The 18699-nt window shown below is 46.4% G+C and overlaps 1 protein-coding gene and 48 non-coding genes across 49 annotated transcripts in view; all 49 read left to right on the plus strand.

Moving 5' to 3' along the window:
- Positions 1-18699, plus strand: part of LOC129112474 (ELKS/Rab6-interacting/CAST family member 1-like) — a 153536-nt gene that overhangs the window by 97608 nt on the left and 37229 nt on the right. The gene's annotated exons all lie outside the window — the stretch shown is intronic.
- trnal-caa (transfer RNA leucine (anticodon CAA)) lies at positions 38-147 on the plus strand. The gene is made up of 2 exons: positions 38-75; positions 102-147. It is a non-coding gene; the product is annotated as a tRNA-Leu (tRNA).
- On the plus strand, positions 400-509 carry trnal-caa (transfer RNA leucine (anticodon CAA)). The gene is made up of 2 exons: positions 400-437; positions 464-509. It is a non-coding gene; the product is annotated as a tRNA-Leu (tRNA).
- trnal-caa (transfer RNA leucine (anticodon CAA)) lies at positions 762-872 on the plus strand. The gene is made up of 2 exons: positions 762-799; positions 827-872. It is a non-coding gene; the product is annotated as a tRNA-Leu (tRNA).
- trnal-caa (transfer RNA leucine (anticodon CAA)) lies at positions 1125-1234 on the plus strand. The gene is made up of 2 exons: positions 1125-1162; positions 1189-1234. It is a non-coding gene; the product is annotated as a tRNA-Leu (tRNA).
- Positions 1487-1596, plus strand: trnal-caa (transfer RNA leucine (anticodon CAA)). The gene is made up of 2 exons: positions 1487-1524; positions 1551-1596. It is a non-coding gene; the product is annotated as a tRNA-Leu (tRNA).
- On the plus strand, positions 1848-1957 carry trnal-caa (transfer RNA leucine (anticodon CAA)). Its single transcript has 2 exons — positions 1848-1885; positions 1912-1957. It is a non-coding gene; the product is annotated as a tRNA-Leu (tRNA).
- trnal-caa (transfer RNA leucine (anticodon CAA)) lies at positions 2210-2319 on the plus strand. The gene is made up of 2 exons: positions 2210-2247; positions 2274-2319. It is a non-coding gene; the product is annotated as a tRNA-Leu (tRNA).
- trnal-caa (transfer RNA leucine (anticodon CAA)) lies at positions 2568-2677 on the plus strand. The gene is made up of 2 exons: positions 2568-2605; positions 2632-2677. It is a non-coding gene; the product is annotated as a tRNA-Leu (tRNA).
- On the plus strand, positions 2932-3041 carry trnal-caa (transfer RNA leucine (anticodon CAA)). The gene is made up of 2 exons: positions 2932-2969; positions 2996-3041. It is a non-coding gene; the product is annotated as a tRNA-Leu (tRNA).
- On the plus strand, positions 3294-3403 carry trnal-caa (transfer RNA leucine (anticodon CAA)). The gene is made up of 2 exons: positions 3294-3331; positions 3358-3403. It is a non-coding gene; the product is annotated as a tRNA-Leu (tRNA).
- trnal-caa (transfer RNA leucine (anticodon CAA)) lies at positions 3656-3765 on the plus strand. Its single transcript has 2 exons — positions 3656-3693; positions 3720-3765. It is a non-coding gene; the product is annotated as a tRNA-Leu (tRNA).
- Positions 4014-4123, plus strand: trnal-caa (transfer RNA leucine (anticodon CAA)). Its single transcript has 2 exons — positions 4014-4051; positions 4078-4123. It is a non-coding gene; the product is annotated as a tRNA-Leu (tRNA).
- On the plus strand, positions 4376-4485 carry trnal-caa (transfer RNA leucine (anticodon CAA)). The gene is made up of 2 exons: positions 4376-4413; positions 4440-4485. It is a non-coding gene; the product is annotated as a tRNA-Leu (tRNA).
- trnal-caa (transfer RNA leucine (anticodon CAA)) lies at positions 4734-4843 on the plus strand. Its single transcript has 2 exons — positions 4734-4771; positions 4798-4843. It is a non-coding gene; the product is annotated as a tRNA-Leu (tRNA).
- Positions 6521-6630, plus strand: trnal-caa (transfer RNA leucine (anticodon CAA)). Its single transcript has 2 exons — positions 6521-6558; positions 6585-6630. It is a non-coding gene; the product is annotated as a tRNA-Leu (tRNA).
- trnal-caa (transfer RNA leucine (anticodon CAA)) lies at positions 6881-6990 on the plus strand. The gene is made up of 2 exons: positions 6881-6918; positions 6945-6990. It is a non-coding gene; the product is annotated as a tRNA-Leu (tRNA).
- On the plus strand, positions 7243-7352 carry trnal-caa (transfer RNA leucine (anticodon CAA)). Its single transcript has 2 exons — positions 7243-7280; positions 7307-7352. It is a non-coding gene; the product is annotated as a tRNA-Leu (tRNA).
- Positions 7601-7710, plus strand: trnal-caa (transfer RNA leucine (anticodon CAA)). Its single transcript has 2 exons — positions 7601-7638; positions 7665-7710. It is a non-coding gene; the product is annotated as a tRNA-Leu (tRNA).
- trnal-caa (transfer RNA leucine (anticodon CAA)) lies at positions 7958-8067 on the plus strand. The gene is made up of 2 exons: positions 7958-7995; positions 8022-8067. It is a non-coding gene; the product is annotated as a tRNA-Leu (tRNA).
- trnal-caa (transfer RNA leucine (anticodon CAA)) lies at positions 8319-8428 on the plus strand. The gene is made up of 2 exons: positions 8319-8356; positions 8383-8428. It is a non-coding gene; the product is annotated as a tRNA-Leu (tRNA).
- Positions 8681-8790, plus strand: trnal-caa (transfer RNA leucine (anticodon CAA)). The gene is made up of 2 exons: positions 8681-8718; positions 8745-8790. It is a non-coding gene; the product is annotated as a tRNA-Leu (tRNA).
- Positions 9039-9148, plus strand: trnal-caa (transfer RNA leucine (anticodon CAA)). The gene is made up of 2 exons: positions 9039-9076; positions 9103-9148. It is a non-coding gene; the product is annotated as a tRNA-Leu (tRNA).
- On the plus strand, positions 9400-9509 carry trnal-caa (transfer RNA leucine (anticodon CAA)). The gene is made up of 2 exons: positions 9400-9437; positions 9464-9509. It is a non-coding gene; the product is annotated as a tRNA-Leu (tRNA).
- trnal-caa (transfer RNA leucine (anticodon CAA)) lies at positions 9757-9866 on the plus strand. Its single transcript has 2 exons — positions 9757-9794; positions 9821-9866. It is a non-coding gene; the product is annotated as a tRNA-Leu (tRNA).
- On the plus strand, positions 10118-10227 carry trnal-caa (transfer RNA leucine (anticodon CAA)). Its single transcript has 2 exons — positions 10118-10155; positions 10182-10227. It is a non-coding gene; the product is annotated as a tRNA-Leu (tRNA).
- trnal-caa (transfer RNA leucine (anticodon CAA)) lies at positions 10478-10587 on the plus strand. Its single transcript has 2 exons — positions 10478-10515; positions 10542-10587. It is a non-coding gene; the product is annotated as a tRNA-Leu (tRNA).
- Positions 10840-10949, plus strand: trnal-caa (transfer RNA leucine (anticodon CAA)). Its single transcript has 2 exons — positions 10840-10877; positions 10904-10949. It is a non-coding gene; the product is annotated as a tRNA-Leu (tRNA).
- On the plus strand, positions 11198-11307 carry trnal-caa (transfer RNA leucine (anticodon CAA)). Its single transcript has 2 exons — positions 11198-11235; positions 11262-11307. It is a non-coding gene; the product is annotated as a tRNA-Leu (tRNA).
- On the plus strand, positions 11556-11665 carry trnal-caa (transfer RNA leucine (anticodon CAA)). Its single transcript has 2 exons — positions 11556-11593; positions 11620-11665. It is a non-coding gene; the product is annotated as a tRNA-Leu (tRNA).
- trnal-caa (transfer RNA leucine (anticodon CAA)) lies at positions 11917-12026 on the plus strand. The gene is made up of 2 exons: positions 11917-11954; positions 11981-12026. It is a non-coding gene; the product is annotated as a tRNA-Leu (tRNA).
- trnal-caa (transfer RNA leucine (anticodon CAA)) lies at positions 12275-12384 on the plus strand. The gene is made up of 2 exons: positions 12275-12312; positions 12339-12384. It is a non-coding gene; the product is annotated as a tRNA-Leu (tRNA).
- Positions 12636-12745, plus strand: trnal-caa (transfer RNA leucine (anticodon CAA)). The gene is made up of 2 exons: positions 12636-12673; positions 12700-12745. It is a non-coding gene; the product is annotated as a tRNA-Leu (tRNA).
- On the plus strand, positions 12997-13106 carry trnal-caa (transfer RNA leucine (anticodon CAA)). Its single transcript has 2 exons — positions 12997-13034; positions 13061-13106. It is a non-coding gene; the product is annotated as a tRNA-Leu (tRNA).
- On the plus strand, positions 13359-13468 carry trnal-caa (transfer RNA leucine (anticodon CAA)). The gene is made up of 2 exons: positions 13359-13396; positions 13423-13468. It is a non-coding gene; the product is annotated as a tRNA-Leu (tRNA).
- On the plus strand, positions 13723-13832 carry trnal-caa (transfer RNA leucine (anticodon CAA)). Its single transcript has 2 exons — positions 13723-13760; positions 13787-13832. It is a non-coding gene; the product is annotated as a tRNA-Leu (tRNA).
- Positions 14085-14194, plus strand: trnal-caa (transfer RNA leucine (anticodon CAA)). Its single transcript has 2 exons — positions 14085-14122; positions 14149-14194. It is a non-coding gene; the product is annotated as a tRNA-Leu (tRNA).
- Positions 14443-14552, plus strand: trnal-caa (transfer RNA leucine (anticodon CAA)). The gene is made up of 2 exons: positions 14443-14480; positions 14507-14552. It is a non-coding gene; the product is annotated as a tRNA-Leu (tRNA).
- On the plus strand, positions 14805-14914 carry trnal-caa (transfer RNA leucine (anticodon CAA)). The gene is made up of 2 exons: positions 14805-14842; positions 14869-14914. It is a non-coding gene; the product is annotated as a tRNA-Leu (tRNA).
- trnal-caa (transfer RNA leucine (anticodon CAA)) lies at positions 15167-15276 on the plus strand. The gene is made up of 2 exons: positions 15167-15204; positions 15231-15276. It is a non-coding gene; the product is annotated as a tRNA-Leu (tRNA).
- On the plus strand, positions 15525-15634 carry trnal-caa (transfer RNA leucine (anticodon CAA)). Its single transcript has 2 exons — positions 15525-15562; positions 15589-15634. It is a non-coding gene; the product is annotated as a tRNA-Leu (tRNA).
- trnal-caa (transfer RNA leucine (anticodon CAA)) lies at positions 15887-15996 on the plus strand. The gene is made up of 2 exons: positions 15887-15924; positions 15951-15996. It is a non-coding gene; the product is annotated as a tRNA-Leu (tRNA).
- Positions 16244-16353, plus strand: trnal-caa (transfer RNA leucine (anticodon CAA)). Its single transcript has 2 exons — positions 16244-16281; positions 16308-16353. It is a non-coding gene; the product is annotated as a tRNA-Leu (tRNA).
- Positions 16606-16715, plus strand: trnal-caa (transfer RNA leucine (anticodon CAA)). The gene is made up of 2 exons: positions 16606-16643; positions 16670-16715. It is a non-coding gene; the product is annotated as a tRNA-Leu (tRNA).
- On the plus strand, positions 16965-17074 carry trnal-caa (transfer RNA leucine (anticodon CAA)). Its single transcript has 2 exons — positions 16965-17002; positions 17029-17074. It is a non-coding gene; the product is annotated as a tRNA-Leu (tRNA).
- trnal-caa (transfer RNA leucine (anticodon CAA)) lies at positions 17324-17433 on the plus strand. Its single transcript has 2 exons — positions 17324-17361; positions 17388-17433. It is a non-coding gene; the product is annotated as a tRNA-Leu (tRNA).
- trnal-caa (transfer RNA leucine (anticodon CAA)) lies at positions 17687-17796 on the plus strand. Its single transcript has 2 exons — positions 17687-17724; positions 17751-17796. It is a non-coding gene; the product is annotated as a tRNA-Leu (tRNA).
- Positions 18045-18154, plus strand: trnal-caa (transfer RNA leucine (anticodon CAA)). The gene is made up of 2 exons: positions 18045-18082; positions 18109-18154. It is a non-coding gene; the product is annotated as a tRNA-Leu (tRNA).
- trnal-caa (transfer RNA leucine (anticodon CAA)) lies at positions 18407-18516 on the plus strand. The gene is made up of 2 exons: positions 18407-18444; positions 18471-18516. It is a non-coding gene; the product is annotated as a tRNA-Leu (tRNA).

Here is an 18699-nt window from a genome sequence, read left to right on the forward strand (position 1 = left end):
TAAGCTGTGAACCCCAGACAGACAGCAAGGTTCACCTGTCAGGATGGCCGAGTGGTCTAAGGCGCCAGACTCAAGGTTGATTCCTTCCTCAGCAAAGAGACTTCTGGTCTCCAAATGGAGGCGTGGGTTCAAATCCCACTTCTGACAAACCATTTTACCTGCATGTTTCATCCCTGTAGTTTGGCAATGCAGATATCTCTCCTGTGGTTTCTGTAGAAAACAAGTTTTCCTCGGATTCTACGCGTACAGTCTGTGTGTACAGTTAGTGTTAAGTTTAGGGACGCGTAGTGTGACGACATTTTTGTTACGTGGAGTAGAGCAGGTCCTGGTGATCAAGGCAACCCATTATGCCTATTAACATGTAAGCTGTGAACCCCAGACAGACAGCAAGGTTCACCTGTCAGGATGGCCGAGTGGTCTAAGGCGCCAGACTCAAGGTTGATTCCTTCCTCAGCAAAGAGACTTCTGGTCTCCAAATGGAGGCGTGGGTTCAAATCCCACTTCTGACAAAAAATTTTACCTGCATGTTTCATCCCTGTAGTTTGGCAATGCAGATATCTCTCCTGTGGTTTCTGTAGAAAACAAGTTTTCCTCGGATTCTACGCGTACAGTCTGTGTGTACAGTTAGTGTTAAGTTTAGGGACGCGTAGTGTGACGACATTTTTGTTACGTTGAGTAGAGCAGGTCCTGGTGATCAAGGCAACCCATTATGCCTATTAACATGTAAGCTGTGAACCCCAGACAGACAGCAAGGTTCACCTGTCAGGATGGCCGAGTGGTCTAAGGCGCCAGACTCAAGGTTGATTCCTTCCTCAGCAAAAGAGACTTCTGGTCTCCAAATGGAGGCGTGGGTTCAAATCCCACTTCTGACAAAAAATTTTACCTGCATGTTTCATCCCTGTAGTTTGGCAATGCAGATATCTCTCCTGTGGTTTCTGTAGAAAACAAGTTTTCCTCGGATTCTACGCGTACAGTCTGTGTGTACAGTTAGGGTTAAGTTCAGGGACGCGTAGTGTGACGACATTTATGTTACGTGGAGTAGAGCAGGTCCTGGTGATCAAGGCAACCCATTATGCCTATTAACATGTAAGCTGTGAACCCCAGACAGACAGCAAGGTTCACCTGTCAGGATGGCCGAGTGGTCTAAGGCGCCAGACTCAAGGTTGATTCCTTCCTCAGCAAAGAGACTTCTGGTCTCCAAATGGAGGCGTGGGTTCAAATCCCACTTCTGACAAAAAATTTTACCTGCATGTTTCATCCCTGTAGTTTGGCAATGCAGATATCTCTCCTGTGGTTTCTGTAGAAAACAAGTTTTCCTCGGATTCTACGCGTACAGTCTGTGTGTACAGTTAGGGTTAAGTTTAGGGACGCGTAGTGTGACGACATTTTTGTTACGTGGAGTAGAGCAGGTCCTGGTGATCAAGGCAACCCATTATGCCTATTAACATGTAAGCTGTGAACCCCAGACAGACAGCAAGGTTCACCTGTCAGGATGGCCGAGTGGTCTAAGGCGCCAGACTCAAGGTTGATTCCTTCCTCAGCAAAGAGACTTCTGGTCTCCAAATGGAGGCGTGGGTTCAAATCCCACTTCTGACAAACCATTTTACCTGCATGTTTCATCCCTGTAGTTTGGCAATGCAGATATCTCTCCTGTGGTTTCTGTAGAAAACAAGTTTTCCTCGGATTCTACGCGTACAGTCTGTGTGTACAGTTAGTGTTAAGTTTAGGGACGCGTAGTGTGACGACATTTTTGTTACGTGGAGTAGAGCAGGTCCTGGTGATCAAGGCAACCCATTATGCCTATTAACATGTAAGCTGTGAACCCAGACAGACACCAAGGTTCACCTGTCAGGATGGCCGAGTGGTCTAAGGCGCCAGACTCAAGGTTGATTCCTTCCTCAGCAAAGAGATTTCTGGTCTCCAAATGGAGGCGTGGGTTCAAATCCCACTTCTGACAAACCATTTTACCTGCATGTTTCATCCCTGTAGTTTGGCAATGCAGATATCTCTCCTGTGGTTTCTGTAGAAAACAAGTTTTCCTCGGATTCTACGCGTACAGTCTGTGTGTACAGTTAGGGTTAAGTTTAGGGACGCGTAGTGTGACGACATTTTTGTTACGTGGAGTAGAGCAGGTCCTGGTGATCAAGGCAACCCATTATGCCTATTAACATGTAAGCTGTGAACCCCAGACAGACAGCAAGGTTCACATGTCAGGATGGCCGAGTGGTCTAAGGCGCCAGACTCAAGGTTGATTCCTTCCTCAGCAAAGAGACTTCTGGTCTCCAAATGGAGGCGTGGGTTCAAATCCCACTTCTGACAAACCATTTTACCTGCATGTTTCATCCCTGTAGTTTGGCAATGCAGATATCTCTCCTGTGGTTTCTGTAGAAAACAAGTTTTCCTCGGATTCTACGCGTACAGTCTGTGTGTACAGTTAGGGTTATGGACGCGTACAGGGTGACGACATTTTTGTTACGTGGAGTAGAGCAGGTCCTGGTGATCAAGGCAACCCATTATGCCTATTAACATGTAAGCTGTGAACCCCAGACAGACAGCAAGGTTCACCTGTCAGGATGGCCGAGTGGTCTAAGGCGCCAGACTCAAGGTTGATTCCTTCCTCAGCAAAGAGACTTCTGGTCTCCAAATGGAGGCGTGGGTTCAAATCCCACTTCTGACAAAAAAAATTTACCTGCATGTTTCATCCCTGTAGTTTGGCAATGCAGATATCTCTCCTGTGGTTTCTGTAGAAAACAAGTTTTCCTCGGATTCTACGCGTACAGTCTGTGTGTACAGTTAGGGTTAAGTTTAGGGACGCGTAGTGTGACGACATTTTTGTTACGTGGAGTAGAGCAGGTCCTGGTGATCAAGGCAACCCATTATGCCTATTAACATGTAAGCTGTGAACCCCAGACAGACAGCAAAGGTTCACCTGTCAGGATGGCCGAGTGGTCTAAGGCGCCAGACTCAAGGTTGATTCCTTCCTCAGCAAAGAGACTTCTGGTCTCCAAATGGAGGCGTGGGTTCAAATCCCACTTCTGACAAACCATTTTACCTGCATGTTTCATCCCTGTAGTTTGGCAATGCAGATATCTCTCCTGTGGTTTCTGTAGAAAACAAGTTTTCCTCGGATTCTACGCGTACAGTCTGTGTGTACAGTTAGTGTTAAGTTTAGGGACGCGTAGTGTGACGACATTTTTGTTACGTGGAGTAGAGCAGGTCCTGGTGATCAAGGCAACCCATTATGCCTATTAACATGTAAGCTGTGAACCCCAGACAGACAGCAAGGTTCACCTGTCAGGATGGCCGAGTGGTCTAAGGCGCCAGACTCAAGGTTGATTCCTTCCTCAGCAAAGAGACTTCTGGTCTCCAAATGGAGGCGTGGGTTCAAATCCCACTTCTGACAAACCATTTTACCTGCATGTTTCATCCCTGTAGTTTGGCAATGCAGATATCTCTCCTGTGGTTTCTGTAGAAAACAAGTTTTCCTCGGATTCTACGCGTACAGTCTGTGTGTACAGTTAGGGTTAAGTTTAGGGACGCGTAGTGTGACGACATTTTTGTTACGTGGAGTAGAGCAGGTCCTGGTGATCAAGGCAACCCATTATGCCTATTAACATGTAAGCTGTGAACCCCAGACAGACACCAAGGTTCACGTGTCAGGATGGCCGAGTGGTCTAAGGCGCCAGACTCAAGGTTGTTTCCTTCCTCAGCAAAGAGATTTCTGGTCTCCAAATGGAGGCGTGGGTTCAAATCCCACTTCTGACAAACCATTTTACCTGCATGTTTCATCCCTGTAGTTTGGCAATGCAGATATCTCTCCTGTGGTTTCTGTAGAAAACAAGTTTTCCTCGGATTCTACGCGTACAGTCTGTGTGTACAGTTAGGGTTATGGACGCGTACAGGGTGACGACATTTTTGTTACGTGAAGTAGAGCAGATCCTGGTGATCAAGGCAACCCATTATGCCTATTAACATGTAAGCTGTGAACCCCAGACAGACAGCAAGGTTCACCTGTCAGGATGGCCGAGTGGTCTAAGGCGCCAGACTCAAGGTTGATTCCTTCCTCAGCAAAGAGACTTCTGGTCTCCAAATGGAGGCGTGGGTTCAAATCCCACTTCTGACAAACCATTTTACCTGCATGTTTCATCCCTGTAGTTTGGCAATGCAGATATCTCTCCTGTGGTTTCTGTAGAAAACAAGTTTTCCTCGGATTCTACGCGTACAGTCTGTGTGTACAGTTAGGGTTAAGTTTAGGGACGCGTAGTGTGACGACATTTTTGTTACGTGGAGTAGAGCAGGTCCTGGTGATCAAGGCAACCCATTATGCCTATTAACATGTAAGCTGTGAACCCCAGACAGACAGCAAGGTTCACCTGTCAGGATGGCCGAGTGGTCTAAGGCGCCAGACTCAAGGTTGATTCCTTCCTCAGCAAAGAGACTTCTGGTCTCCAAATGGAGGCGTGGGTTCAAATCCCACTTCTGACAAACCATTTTACCTGCATGTTTCATCCCTGTAGTTTGGCAATGCAGATATCTCTCCTGTGGTTTCTGTAGAAAACAAGTTTTCCTCGGATTCTACGCGTACAGTCTGTGTGTACAGTTAGGGTTATGGACGCGTACAGGGTGACGACATTTTTGTTACGTGAAGTAGAGCAGATCCTGGTGATCAAGGCAACCCATTATGCCTATTAACATGTAAGCTGTGAACCCCAGACAGACAGCAAGGTTCACCTGTCAGGATGGCCGAGTGGTCTAAGGCGCCAGACTCAAGGTTGATTCCTTCCTCAGCAAAGAGACTTCTGGTCTCCAAATGGAGGCGTGGGTTCAAATCCCACTTCTGACAAAAATTTTACCTGCATTTTTCATCCTTGTAGTTTGGCAATGCAGATATCTCTCCTGTGGTTTCTGTAGAAAACAAGTTTTCCTCGGATTCTACGCGTACAGCCTGTGTGTACAGTTAGGGTTAAGTTTAGGGACGCGTAGTGTGACGACATTTTTGTTACGTGGAGTAGAGCAGGTCCTGGGGCCGGTATTTCAAAATGATCCGACAGGATTAATCCACCTGGATTGGATTAAATCCTGATCAGATCCTAAAAACGGGTATTTCAAAGCAAATCTGATCCTGAAGATTCAGATTCAGATTTGGCAATCCAATCCTGCCTTTGATCCGGATTAAAAGCTGCTGTTGAGTATTTCAAAACTTAAGTGGGAAATCTGGATCAGTTTGATCCTAAAAATCAGGATCACCCTGATCCCACCTCAGAGGTGGATTTGAGGGAGATTACATGTTAAGATTTGAACAGTTGAAGTGTAACTGCTCCCAAAGTTCTTTGTTTAATACAACTAAGCTTCACTGCTGTTTGATCAATGTTTATTTCCTTTTCACGTTCCTTTTTTTTTTTCTGCAAACATGCACGCTGTTCACTGCAATGCTTTAACAAATCGGCGTCAGAAGTGCAACACAGAATAAACATTACACTACTGCGTGTAAGTGACATTACAAACTCCAATTAACAAGGAATTATGAAGGAAAAACAATGTGATTTATTAAACAAACAGTGTTAAACTATGCAGTATACATTTCAGTCTTTTAACTGCTTTTCCAGCAACTGAATTTTAACTTCACTTCTTCTTGTTTAAGAAGTGTTAGTTTGATTTGTTCATTTGTTAGAATTATTTGTTGCTGAGCCCGTTCGTTTCCACCTTCAGTAGTTCATTGTATGTTTTTATTCACATGCATTCAGCACACACACTTAATTTTCATAGCCAAAGCTCAAAAAGTAATGCCATTTGGAGCAAGTCTGTGCAAGTCTCTTCCCACAGACATCTGTAAAGAAAATCTAATATTAAGGTTTTAGGGCTGTCCCCTTTGTTAACAACTGTTTCCTAAAAAGATATGTACAACACATTTTAAAATCTACACACAATGCCTTGCGAGTGAATGCATTCAAATGGACTGTGGACCGCGACATACAGACGCTAGCCTATTTACTAGCTTGTTAGCTCCTTAACACAGGAGTCAATGGAGCAGCGTTAGCTCGCATTAGCGCGAACTCTGCTTAATTAGAGATCGCCGAGCTCTTCTTTCAACTTTGTGCTGATTTACATAATTGGTTAACTCAATATAATGATTGCCTTTCATCTAGTCTGAGGACGCATCAACACTGGCTAAGATTATACTTTAATTCAGAGACAATAGTTGAGCTAGCTTCTCCTTTTTCTGTAAAATGTTGGCTCCATTTCCTGTTTGCTGTCTGTGATCCAGGGGCGGGACGGATTTGGACATCCCAATCTGCCGGTATCAGGATCACTCTGATCCAATACAGTCTGTGTCCAGCAAAGTTTTGAAATACCGGGATAGATCAGGTTGATCCGTGGCTGAGGACAGGGGGATTTGGTTATCCGGATCATTCTGATCTGGATTACAAGTTTTGAAATACCGGCCCCTGGTGATCAAGGCAACCCATTATGCCTATTAACATGTAAGCTGTGAACCCCAGACAGACAGCAAGGTTCACCTGTCAGGATGGCCGAGTGGTCTAAGGCGCCAGACTCAAGGTTGATTCCTTCCTCAGCAAAGAGACTTCTGGTCTCCAAATGGAGGCGTGGGTTCAAATCCCACTTCTGACAAAAAATTTTACCTGCATGTTTCATCCCTGTAGTTTGGCAATGCAGATATCTCTCCTGTGGTTTTGTAGAAAACAAGTTTTCCTCGGATTCTACGCGTACAGTCTGTGTGTACAGTTAAGGTTAAGTTTAGGGACGGTAGTGTGACGACATTTTTGTTACGTGGAGTAGAGCAGGTCCTGGTGATCAAGGCAACCCATTATGCCTATTAACATGTAAGCTGTGAACCCCAGACAGACAGCAAGGTTCACCTGTCAGGATGGCCGAGTGGTCTAAGGCACCAGACTCAAGGTTGATTCCTTCCTCAGCAAAGAGACTTCTGGTCTCCAAATGGAGGCGTGGGTTCAAATCCCACTTCTGACAAACCATTTTACCTGCATGTTTCATCCCTGTAGTTTGGCAATGCAGATATCTCTCCTGTGGTTTCTGTAGAAAACAAGTTTTCCTCGGATTCTACGCGTACAGTCTGTGTGTACAGTTAGTGTTAAGTTTAGGGACGCGTAGTGTGACGACATTTTTGTTACGTTGAGTAGAGCAGGTCCTGGTGATCAAGGCAACCCATTATGCCTATTAACATGTAAGCTGTGAACCCCAGACAGACTGCAAGGTTCACATGTCAGGATGGCCGAGTGGTCTAAGGCGCCAGACTCAAGGTTGTTTCCTTCCTCAGCAAAGAGATTTCTGGTCTCCAAATGGAGGCGTGGGTTCAAATCCCACTTCTGACAAACCATTTTACCTGCATGTTTCATCCCTGTAGTTTGGCAATGCAGATATCTCTCCTGTGGTTTCTGTAGAAAACAAGTTTTCCTCGGATTCTACGCGTACAGTCTGTGTGTACAGTTAGGGTTATGGACGCGTACAGGGTGACGACATTTTTGTTACGTGGAGTAGAGCAGGTCCTGGTGATCAAGGCAACCCATTATGCCTATTAACATGTAAGCTGTGAACCCCAGACAGACTGCAAGGTTCACATGTCAGGATGGCCGAGTGGTCTAAGGCGCCAGACTCAAGGTTGATTCCTTCCTCAGCAAAGAGACTTCTGGTCTCCAAATGGAGGCGTGGGTTCAAATCCCACTTCTGACAAAAAATTTACCTGCATGTTTCATCCCTGTAGTTTGGCAATGCAGATATCTCTCCTGTGGTTTCTGTAGAAAACAAGTTTTCCTCGGATTCTACGCGTACAGTCTGTGTGTACAGTTAGGGTTATGGACGCGTACAGGGTGACGACATTTTTGTTACGTGAAGTAGAGCAGATCCTGGTGATCAAGGCAACCCATTATGCCTATTAACATGTAAGCTGTGAACCCCAGACAGACAGCAAGGTTCACCTGTCAGGATGGCCGAGTGGTCTAAGGCGCCAGACTCAAGGTTGATTCCTTCCTCAGCAAAGAGACTTCTGGTCTCCAAATGGAGGCGTGGGTTCAAATCCCACTTCTGACAAAAATTTTACCTGCATGTTTCATCCCTGTAGTTTGGCAATGCAGATATCTCTCCTGTGGTTTCTGTAGAAAACAAGTTTTCCTCGGATTCTACGCGTACAGTCTGTGTGTACAGTTAGGGTTAAGTTTAGGGACGCGTAGTGTGACGACATTTTTGTTACGTGGAGTAGAGCAGGTCCTGGTGATCAAGGCAACCCATTATGCCTATTAACATGTAAGCTGTGAACCCCAGACAGACAGCAAGGTTCACCTGTCAGGATGGCCGAGTGGTCTAAGGCGCCAGACTCAAGGTTGATTCCTTCCTCAGCAAAGAGACTTCTGGTCTCCAAATGGAGGCGTGGGTTCAAATCCCACTTCTGACAAAAAATTTTACCTGCATGTTTCATCCCTGTAGTTTGGCAATGCAGATATCTCTCCTGTGGTTTCTGTAGAAAACAAGTTTTCCTCGGATTCTACGCGTACAGTCTGTGTGTACAGTTAGTGTTAAGTTTAGGGACGCGTAGTGTGACGACATTTTTGTTACGTGGAGTAGAGCAGGTCCTGGTGATCAAGGCAACCCATTATGCCTATTAACATGTAAGCTGTGAACCCCAGACAGACAGCAAGGTTCACCTGTCAGGATGGCCGAGTGGTCTAAGGCGCCAGACTCAAGGTTGATTCCTTCCTCAGCAAAGAGACTTCTGGTCTCCAAATGGAGGCGTGGGTTCAAATCCCACTTCTGACAAACCATTTTACCTGCATGTTTCATCCCTGTAGTTTGGCAATGCAGATATCTCTCCTGTGGTTTCTGTAGAAAACAAGTTTTCCTCGGATTCTACGCGTACAGTCTGTGTGTACAGTTAGGGTTATGGACGCGTACAGGGTGACGACATTTTTGTTACGTGGAGTAGAGCAGGTCCTGGTGATCAAGGCAACCCATTATGCCTATTAACATGTAAGCTGTGAACCCCAGACAGACAGCAAGGTTCACCTGTCAGGATGGCCGAGTGGTCTAAGGCGCCAGACTCAAGGTTGATTCCTTCCTCAGCAAAGAGACTTCTGGTCTCCAAATGGAGGCGTGGGTTCAAATCCCACTTCTGACAAAAATTTTACCTGCATGTTTCATCCCTGTAGTTTGGCAATGCAGATATCTCTCCTGTGGTTTCTGTAGAAAACAAGTTTTCCTCGGATTCTACGCGTACAGTCTGTGTGTACAGTTAGTGTTAAGTTTAGGGACGCGTAGTGTGACGACATTTTTGTTACGTGGAGTAGAGCAGGTCCTGGTGATCAAGGCAACCCATTATGCCTATTAACATGTAAGCTGTGAACCCCAGACAGACAGCAAGGTTCACATGTCAGGATGGCCGAGTGGTCTAAGGCGCCAGACTCAAGGTTGATTCCTTCCTCAGCAAAGAGACTTCTGGTCTCCAAATGGAGGCGTGGGTTCAAATCCCACTTCTGACAAAAATTTTACCTGCATGTTTCATCCCTGTAGTTTGGCAATGCAGATATCTCTCCTGTGGTTTCTGTAGAAAACAAGTTTTCCTCGGATTCTACGCGTACAGTCTGTGTGTACAGTTAGGGTTATGGACGCGTACAGGGTGACGACATTTTTGTTACGTGGAGTAGAGCAGGTCCTGGTGATCAAGGCAACCCATTATGCCTATTAACATGTAAGCTGTGAACCCCAGACAGACAGCAAGGTTCACCTGTCAGGATGGCCGAGTGGTCTAAGGCGCCAGACTCAAGGTTGATTCCTTCCTCAGCAAAGAGACTTCTGGTCTCCAAATGGAGGCGTGGGTTCAAATCCCACTTCTGACAAAAATTTTACCTGCATGTTTCATCCCTGTAGTTTGGCAATGCAGATATCTCTCCTGTGGTTTCTGTAGAAAACAAGTTTTCCTCGGATTCTACGCGTACAGTCTGTGTGTACAGTTAGTGTTAAGTTTAGGGACGCGTAGTGTGACGACATTTTTGTTACGTGGAGTAGAGCAGGTCCTGGTGATCAAGGCAACCCATTATGCCTATTAACATGTAAGCTGTGAACCCCAGACAGACAGCAAGGTTCACCTGTCAGGATGGCCGAGTGGTCTAAGGCGCCAGACTCAAGGTTGATTCCTTCCTCAGCAAAGAGACTTCTGGTCTCCAAATGGAGGCGTGGGTTCAAATCCCACTTCTGACAAACCATTTTACCTGCATGTTTCATCCCTGTAGTTTGGCAATGCAGATATCTCTCCTGTGGTTTCTGTAGAAAACAAGTTTTCCTCGGATTCTACGCGTACAGTCTGTGTGTACAGTTAGGGTTATAGGGACGCGTACAGGGTGACGACATTTTTGTTACGTGAAGTAGAGCAGATCCTGGTGATCAAGGCAACCCATTATGCCTATTAACATGTAAGCTGTGAACCCCAGACAGACAGCAAGGTTCACCTGTCAGGATGGCCGAGTGGTCTAAGGCGCCAGACTCAAGGTTGATTCCTTCCTCAGCAAAGAGACTTCTGGTCTCCAAATGGAGGCGTGGGTTCAAATCCCACTTCTGACAAACCATTTTACCTGCATGTTTCATCCCTGTAGTTTGGCAATGCAGATATCTCTCCTGTGGTTTCTGTAGAAAACAAGTTTTCCTCGGATTCTACGCGTACAGTCTGTGTGTACAGTTAGGGTTAAGTTTAGGGACGCGTAGTGTGACGACATTTTTGTTACGTGGAGTAGAGCAGGTCCTGGTGATCAAGGCAACCCATTATGCCTATTAACATGTAAGCTGTGAACCCCAGACAGACAGCAAGGTTCACCTGTCAGGATGGCCGAGTGGTCTAAGGCGCCAGACTCAAGGTTGATTCCTTCCTCAGCAAAGAGACTTCTGGTCTCCAAATGGAGGCGTGGGTTCAAATCCCACTTCTGACAAAAAATTTTACCTGCATGTTTCATCCCTGTAGTTTGGCAATGCAGATATCTCTCCTGTGGTTTCTGTAGAAAACAAGTTTTCCTCGGATTCTACGCGTACAGTCTGTGTGTACAGTTAGGGTTAGCGACACGTACAGTGTGACAACATTTTTGTTACGTGGAGTAGAGCAGGTCCTGGTGATCAAGGCAACCCATTATGCCTATTAACATGTAAGCTGTGAACCCCAGACAGACAGCAAGGTTCACCTGTCAGGATGGCCGAGTGGTCTAAGGCGCCAGACTCAAGGTTGATTCCTTCCTCAGCAAAGAGACTTCTGGTCTCCAAATGGAGGCGTGGGTTCAAATCCCACTTCTGACAAACCATTTTACCTGCATGTTTCATCCCTGTAGTTTGGCAATGCAGATATCTCTCCTGTGGTTTCTGTAGAAAACAAGTTTTCCTCGGATTCTACGCGTACAGTCTGTGTGTACAGTTAGGGTTATCAACGCATACAGGGTGACGACATTTTTGTTACGTGAAGTAGAGCAGGTCCTGGTGATCAAGGCAACCCATTATGCCTATTAACATGTAAGCTGTGAACCCCAGACAGACAGCAAGGTTCACCTGTCAGGATGGCCGAGTGGTCTAAGGCGCCAGACTCAAGGTTGATTCCTTCCTCAGCAAAGAGACTTCTGGTCTCCAAATGGAGGCGTGGGTTCAAATCCCACTTCTGACAAAAAATTTTACCTGCATGTTTCATCCCTGTAGTTTGGCAATGCAGATATCTCTCCTGTGGTTTCTGTAGAAAACAAGTTTTCCTCGGATTCTACGCGTACAGTCTGTGTGTACAGTTAGGTTAAGTTTAGGGACGCGTAGTGTGACGACATTTTTGTTACGTGGAGTAGAGCAGGTCCTGGTGATCAAGGCAACCCATTATGCCTATTAACATGTAAGCTGTGAACCCCAGACAGACTGCAAGGTTCACGTGTCAGGATGGCCGAGTGGTCTAAGGCGCCAGACTCAAGGTTGATTCCTTCCTCAGCAAAGAGACTTCTGGTCTCCAAATGGAGGCGTGGGTTCAAATCCCACTTCTGACAAACCATTTTACCTGCATGTTTCATCCCTGTAGTTTGGCAATGCAGATATCTCTCCTGTGGTTTCTGTAGAAAACAAGTTTTCCTCGGATTCTACGCGTACAGTCTGTGTGTACAGTTAGGGTTATGGACGCGTACAGGGTGACGACATTTTTGTTACGTGAAGTAGAGCAGATCCTGGTGATCAAGGCAACCCATTATGCCTATTAACATGTAAGCTGTGAACCCCAGACAGACAGCAAGGTTCACCTGTCAGGATGGCCGAGTGGTCTAAGGCGCCAGACTCAAGGTTGATTCCTTCCTCAGCAAAGAGACTTCTGGTCTCCAAATGGAGGCGTGGGTTCAAATCCCACTTCTGACAAAAAATTTTACCTGCATGTTTCATCCCTGTAGTTTGGCAATGCAGATATCTCTCCTGTGGTTTCTGTAGAAAACAAGTTTTCCTCGGATTCTACGCGTACAGTCTGTGTGTACAGTTAGGTTAAGTTTAGGGACGCGTAGTGTGACGACATTTTTGTTACGTGGAGTAGAGCAGGTCCTGGTGATCAAGGCAACCCATTATGCCTATTAACATGTAAGCTGTGAACCCCAGACAGACAGCAAGGTTCACCTGTCAGGATGGCCGAGTGGTCTAAGGCGCCAGACTCAAGGTTGATTCCTTCCTCAGCAAAGAGACTTCTGGTCTCCAAATGGAGGCGTGGGTTCAAATCCCACTTCTGACAAAAAATTTTACCTGCATGTTTCATCCCTGTAGTTTGGCAATGCAGATATCTCTCCTGTGGTTTCTGTAGAAAACAAGTTTTCCTCGGATTCTACGCGTACAGTCTGTGTGTACAGTTAGGTTAAGTTTAGGGACGCGTAGTGTGACGACATTTTTGTTACGTGGAGTAGAGCAGGTCCTGGTGATCAAGGCAACCCATTATGCCTATTAACATGTAAGCTGTGAACCCCAGACAGACAGCAAGGTTCACCTGTCAGGATGGCCGAGTGGTCTAAGGCGCCAGACTCAAGGTTGATTCCTTCCTCAGCAAAGAGACTTCTGGTCTCCAAATGGAGGCGTGGGTTCAAATCCCACTTCTGACAAACCATTTTACCTGCATGTTTCATCCCTGTAGTTTGGCAATGCAGATATCTCTCCTGTGGTTTCTGTAGAAAACAAGTTTTCCTCGGATTCTACGCGTACAGTCTGTGTGTACAGTTAGGGTTAAGTTTAGGGACGCGTAGTGTGACGACATTTTTGTTACGTGGAGTAGAGCAGGTCCTGGTGATCAAGGCAACCCATTATGCCTATTAACATGTAAGCTGTGAACCCCAGACAGACAGCAAGGTTCACCTGTCAGGATGGCCGAGTGGTCTAAGGCGCCAGACTCAAGGTTGATTCCTTCCTCAGCAAAGAGACTTCTGGTCTCCAAATGGAGGCGTGGGTTCAAATCCCACTTCTGACAAAAACCATTTTACCTGCATGTTTCATCCCTGTAGTTTGGCAATGCAGATATCTCTCCTGTGGTTTCTGTAGAAAACAAGTTTTCCTCGGATTCTACGCGTACAGTCTGTGTGTACAGTTAGGGTTAAGTTTAGGGACGCGTAGTGTGACGACATTTTTGTTACGTGGAGTAGAGCAGGTCCTGGTGATCAAGGCAACCCATTATGCCTATTAACATGTAAGCTGTGAACCCCAGACAGACAGCAAGGTTCACCTGTCAGGATGGCCGAGTGGTCTAAGGCGCCAGACTCAAGGTTGATTCCTTCCTCAGCAAAGAGACTTCTGGTCTCCAAATGGAGGCGTGGGTTCAAATCCCACTTCTGACAAAAAATTTTACCTGCATGTTTCATCCCTGTAGTTTGGCAATGCAGATATCTCTCCTGTGGTTTCTGTAGAAAACAAGTTTTCCTCGGATTCTACGCGTACAGTCTGTGTGTACAGTTAGGGTTAAGTTTAGGGACGCGTAGTGTGACGACATTTTTGTTACGTGGAGTAGAGCAGGTCCTGGTGATCAAGGCAACCCATTATGCCTATTAACATGTAAGCTGTGAACCCCAGACAGACAGCAAGGTTCACCTGTCAGGATGGCCGAGTGGTCTAAGGCGCCAGACTCAAGGTTGATTCCTTCCTCAGCAAAGAGACTTCTGGTCTCCAAATGGAGGCGTGGGTTCAAATCCCACTTCTGACAAACCATTTTACCTGCATGTTTCATCCCTGTAGTTTGGCAATGCAGATATCTCTCCTGTGGTTTCTGTAGAAAACAAGTTTTCCTCGGATTCTACGCGTACAGTCTGTGTGTACAGTTAGGGTTATGGACGCGTACAGGGTGACGACATTTTTGTTACGTGGAGTAGAGCAGGTCCTGGTGATCAAGGCAACCCATTATGCCTATTAACATGTAAGCTGTGAACCCCAGACAGACAGCAAGGTTCACCTGTCAGGATGGCCGAGTGGTCTAAGGCGCCAGACTCAAGGTTGATTCCTTCCTCAGCAAAGAGACTTCTGGTCTCCAAATGGAGGCGTGGGTTCAAATCCCACTTCTGACAAACCATTTTACCTGCATGTTTCATCCCTGTAGTTTGGCAATGCAGATATCTCTCCTGTGGTTTCTGTAGAAAACAAGTTTTCCTCGGATTCTACGCGTACAGTCTGTGTGTACAGTTAGGGTTAAGTTTAGGGACGCGTAGTGTGACGACATTTTTGTTACGTGGAGTAGAGCAGGTCCTGGTGATCAAGGCAACCCATTATGCCTATTAACATGTAAGCTGTGAACCCCAGACAGACAGCAAGGTTCACCTGTCAGGATGGCCGAGTGGTCTAAGGCGCCAGACTCAAGGTTGATTCCTTCCTCAGCAAAGAGACTTCTGGTCTCCAAATGGAGGCGTGGGTTCAAATCCCACTTCTGACAAACCATTTTACCTGCATGTTTCATCCCTGTAGTTTGGCAATGCAGATATCTCTCCTGTGGTTTCTGTAGAAAACAAGTTTTCCTCGGATTCTACGCGTACAGTCTGTGTGTACAGTTAGTGTTAAGTTTAGGGACGCGTAGTGTGACGACATTTTTGTTACGTGGAGTAGAGCAGGTCCTGGTGATCAAGGCAACCCATTATGCCTATTAACATGTAAGCTGTGAACCCCAGACAGACTGCAAGGTTCACGTGTCAGGATGGCCGAGTGGTCTAAGGCGCCAGACTCAAGGTTGATTCCTTCCTCAGCAAAGAGACTTCTGGTCTCCAAATGGAGGCGTGGGTTCAAATCCCACTTCTGACAAACCATTTTACCTGCATGTTTCATCCCTGTAGTTTGGCAATGCAGATATCTCTCCTGTGGTTTCTGTAGAAAACAAGTTTTCCTCGGATTCTACGCGTACAGTAGGTGTGTACAGTTAGGGTTATGGATGCGTACAGGGTGACGACATTTTTGTTATGTGGAGTAGAGCAGGTCCTGGTGATCAAGGCAACCCATTATGCCTATTAACATGTAAGCTGTGAACCCCAGACAGACAGCAAGGTTCACCTGTCAGGATGGCCGAGTGGTCTAAGGCGCCAGACTCAAGGTTGATTCCTTCCTCAGCAAAGAGACTTCTGGTCTCCAAATGGAGGCGTGGGTTCAAATCCCACTTCTGACAAACCATTTTACCTGCATGTTTCATCCCTGTAGTTTGGCAATGCAGATATCTCTCCTGTGGTTTCTGTAGAAAACAAGTTTTCCTCGGATTCTACGCGTACAGTCTGTGTGTACGGTTAGGGTTAAGTTCAGGGACGCGTAGTGTGACGACATTTATGTTACGTGGAGTAGAGCAGGTCCTGGTGATCAAGGCAACCCATTATGCCTATTAACATGTAAGCTGTGAACCCCAGACAGACAGCAAGGTTCACCTGTCAGGATGGCCGAGTGGTCTAAGGCGCCAGACTCAAGGTTGATTCCTTCCTCAGCAAAGAGACTTCTGGTCTCCAAATGGAGGCGTGGGTTCAAATCCCACTTCTGACAAACCATTTTACCTGCATGTTTCATCCCTGTAGTTTGGCAATGCAGATATCTCTCCTGTGGTTTCTGTAGAAAACAAGTTTTCCTCGGATTCTACGCGTACAGTCTGTGTGTACAGTTAGGGTTAGTTTAGGTACAGGGTGACGACATTTTTGTTACGTGGAGTAGAGCAGGTCCTGGTGATCAAGGCAACCCATTATGCCTATTAACATGTAAGCTGTGAACCCCAGACAGACAGCAAGGTTCACCTGTCAGGATGGCCGAGTGGTCTAAGGCGCCAGACTCAAGGTTGATTCCTTCCTCAGCAAAGAGACTTCTGGTCTCCAAATGGAGGCGTGGGTTCAAATCCCACTTCTGACAAAAAATTTTACCTGCATGTTTCATCCCTGTAGTTTGGCAATGCAGATATCTCTCCTGTGGTTTCTGTAGAAAACAAGTTTTCCTCGGATTCTACGCGTACAGTCTGTGTGTACAGTTAGGGTTAAGTTTAGGGACGCGTAGTGTGACGACATTTTTGTTACGTGGAGTAGAGCAGGTCCTGGTGATCAAGGCAACCCATTATGCCTATTAACATGTAAGCTGTGAACCCCAGACAGACAGCAAGGTTCACCTGTCAGGATGGCCGAGTGGTCTAAGGCGCCAGACTCAAGGTTGATTCCTTCCTCAGCAAAGAGACTTCTGGTCTCCAAATGGAGGCGTGGGTTCAAATCCCACTTCTGACAAAAATTTTACCTGCATGTTTCTCCCTGTAGTTTGGCAATGCAGATATCTCTCCTGTGGTTTCTGTAGAAAACAAGTTTTCCTCGGATTCTACGCGTACAGTCTGTGTGTACAGTTAGGTTAAGTTTAGGGACGCGTAGTGTGACGACATTTTTGTTACGTGGAGTAGAGCAGGTCCTGGTGATCAAGGCAACCCATTATGCCTATTAACATGTAAGCTGTGAACCCCAGACAGACAGCAAGGTTCACCTGTCAGGATGGCCGAGTGGTCTAAGGCGCCAGACTCAAGGTTGATTCCTTCCTCAGCAAAGAGACTTCTGGTCTCCAAATGGAGGCGTGGGTTCAAATCCCACTTCTGACAAACCATTTTACCTGCATGTTTCATCCCTGTAGTTTGGCAATGCAGATATCTCTCCTGTGGTTTCTGTAGAAAACAAGTTTTCCTCGGATTCTACGCGTACAGTCTGTGTGTACAGTTAGGGTTATGGACGCGTACAGGGTGACGACATTTTTGTTACGTGGAAGTAGAGCAGGTCCTGGTGATCAAGGCAACCCATTATGCCTATTAACATGTAAGCTGTGAACCCCAGACAGACAGCAAGGTTCACCTGTCAGGATGGCCGAGTGGTCTAAGGCGCCAGACTCAAGGTTGATTCCTTCCTCAGCAAAGAGACTTCTGGTCTCCAAATGGAGGCGTGGGTTCAAATCCCACTTCTGACAAAAAAAATTTACCTGCATGTTTCATCCCTGTAGTTTGGCAATGCAGATATCTCTCCTGTGGTTTCTGTAGAAAACAAGTTTTCCTCGGATTCTACGCGTACAGTCTGTGTGTACAGTTAGGGTTAAGTTTAGGGACGCGTAGTGTGACGACATTTTTGTTACGTGGAGTAGAGCAGGTCCTGGTGATCAAGGCAACCCATTATGCCTATTAACATGTAAGCTGTGAACCCCAGACAGACAGCAAGGTTCACCTGTCAGGATGGCCGAGTGGTCTAAGGCGCCAGACTCAAGGTTGATTCCTTCCTCAGCAAAGAGACTTCTGGTCTCCAAATGGAGGCGTGGGTTCAAATCCCACTTCTGACAAACCATTTTACCTGCATGTTTCATCCCTGTAGTTTGGCAATGCAGATATCTCTCCTGTGGTTTCTGTAGAAAACAAGTTTTCCTCGGATTCTACGCGTACAGTCTGTGTGTACAGTTAGGGTTAGCGACGCGTACAGTGTGACAACATTTTTGTTACGTGGAGTAGAGCAGGTCCTGGTGATCAAGGCAACCCATTATGCCTATTAACATGTAAGCTGTGAACCCCAGACAGACAGCAAGGTTCACCTGTCAGGATGGCCGAGTGGTCTAAGGCGCCAGACTCAAGGTTGATTCCTTCCTCAGCAAAGAGACTTCTGGTCTCCAAATGGAGGCGTGGGTTCAAATCCCACTTCTGACAAAAAATTTTACCTGCATGTTTCATCCCTGTAGTTTGGCAATGCAGATATCTCTCCTGTGGTTTCTGTAGAAAACAAGTTTTCCTCGGATTCTACGCGTACAGTCTGTGTGTACAGTTAGTGTTAAGTTTAGGGACGCGTAGTGTGACGACATTTTTGTTACGTGGAGTAGAGCAGGTCCTGGTGATCAAGGCAACCCATTATGCCTATTAACATGTAAGCTGTGAACCCCAGACAGACAGCAAGGTTCACCTGTCAGGATGGCCGAGTGGTCTAAGGCGCCAGACTCAAGGTTGATTCCTTCCTCAGCAAAGAGACTTCTGGTCTCCAAATGGAGGCGTGGGTTCAAATCCCACTTCTGACAAACCATTTTACCTGCATGTTTCATCCCTGTAGTTTGGCAATGCAGATATCTCTCCTGTGGTTTCTGTAGAAAACAAGTTTTCCTCGGATTCTACGCGTACAGTCTGTGTGTACAGTTAGGGTTAAGTTCAGGGACGCGTAGTGTGACGACATTTATGTTACGTGGAGTAGAGCAGGTCCTGGT

Source organism: Anoplopoma fimbria, chromosome 23 (genome assembly GCF_027596085.1).
Source record: "Anoplopoma fimbria isolate UVic2021 breed Golden Eagle Sablefish chromosome 23, Afim_UVic_2022, whole genome shotgun sequence".
In the NCBI taxonomy this organism is placed as follows: Eukaryota; Metazoa; Chordata; class Actinopteri; order Perciformes; family Anoplopomatidae; genus Anoplopoma; species Anoplopoma fimbria.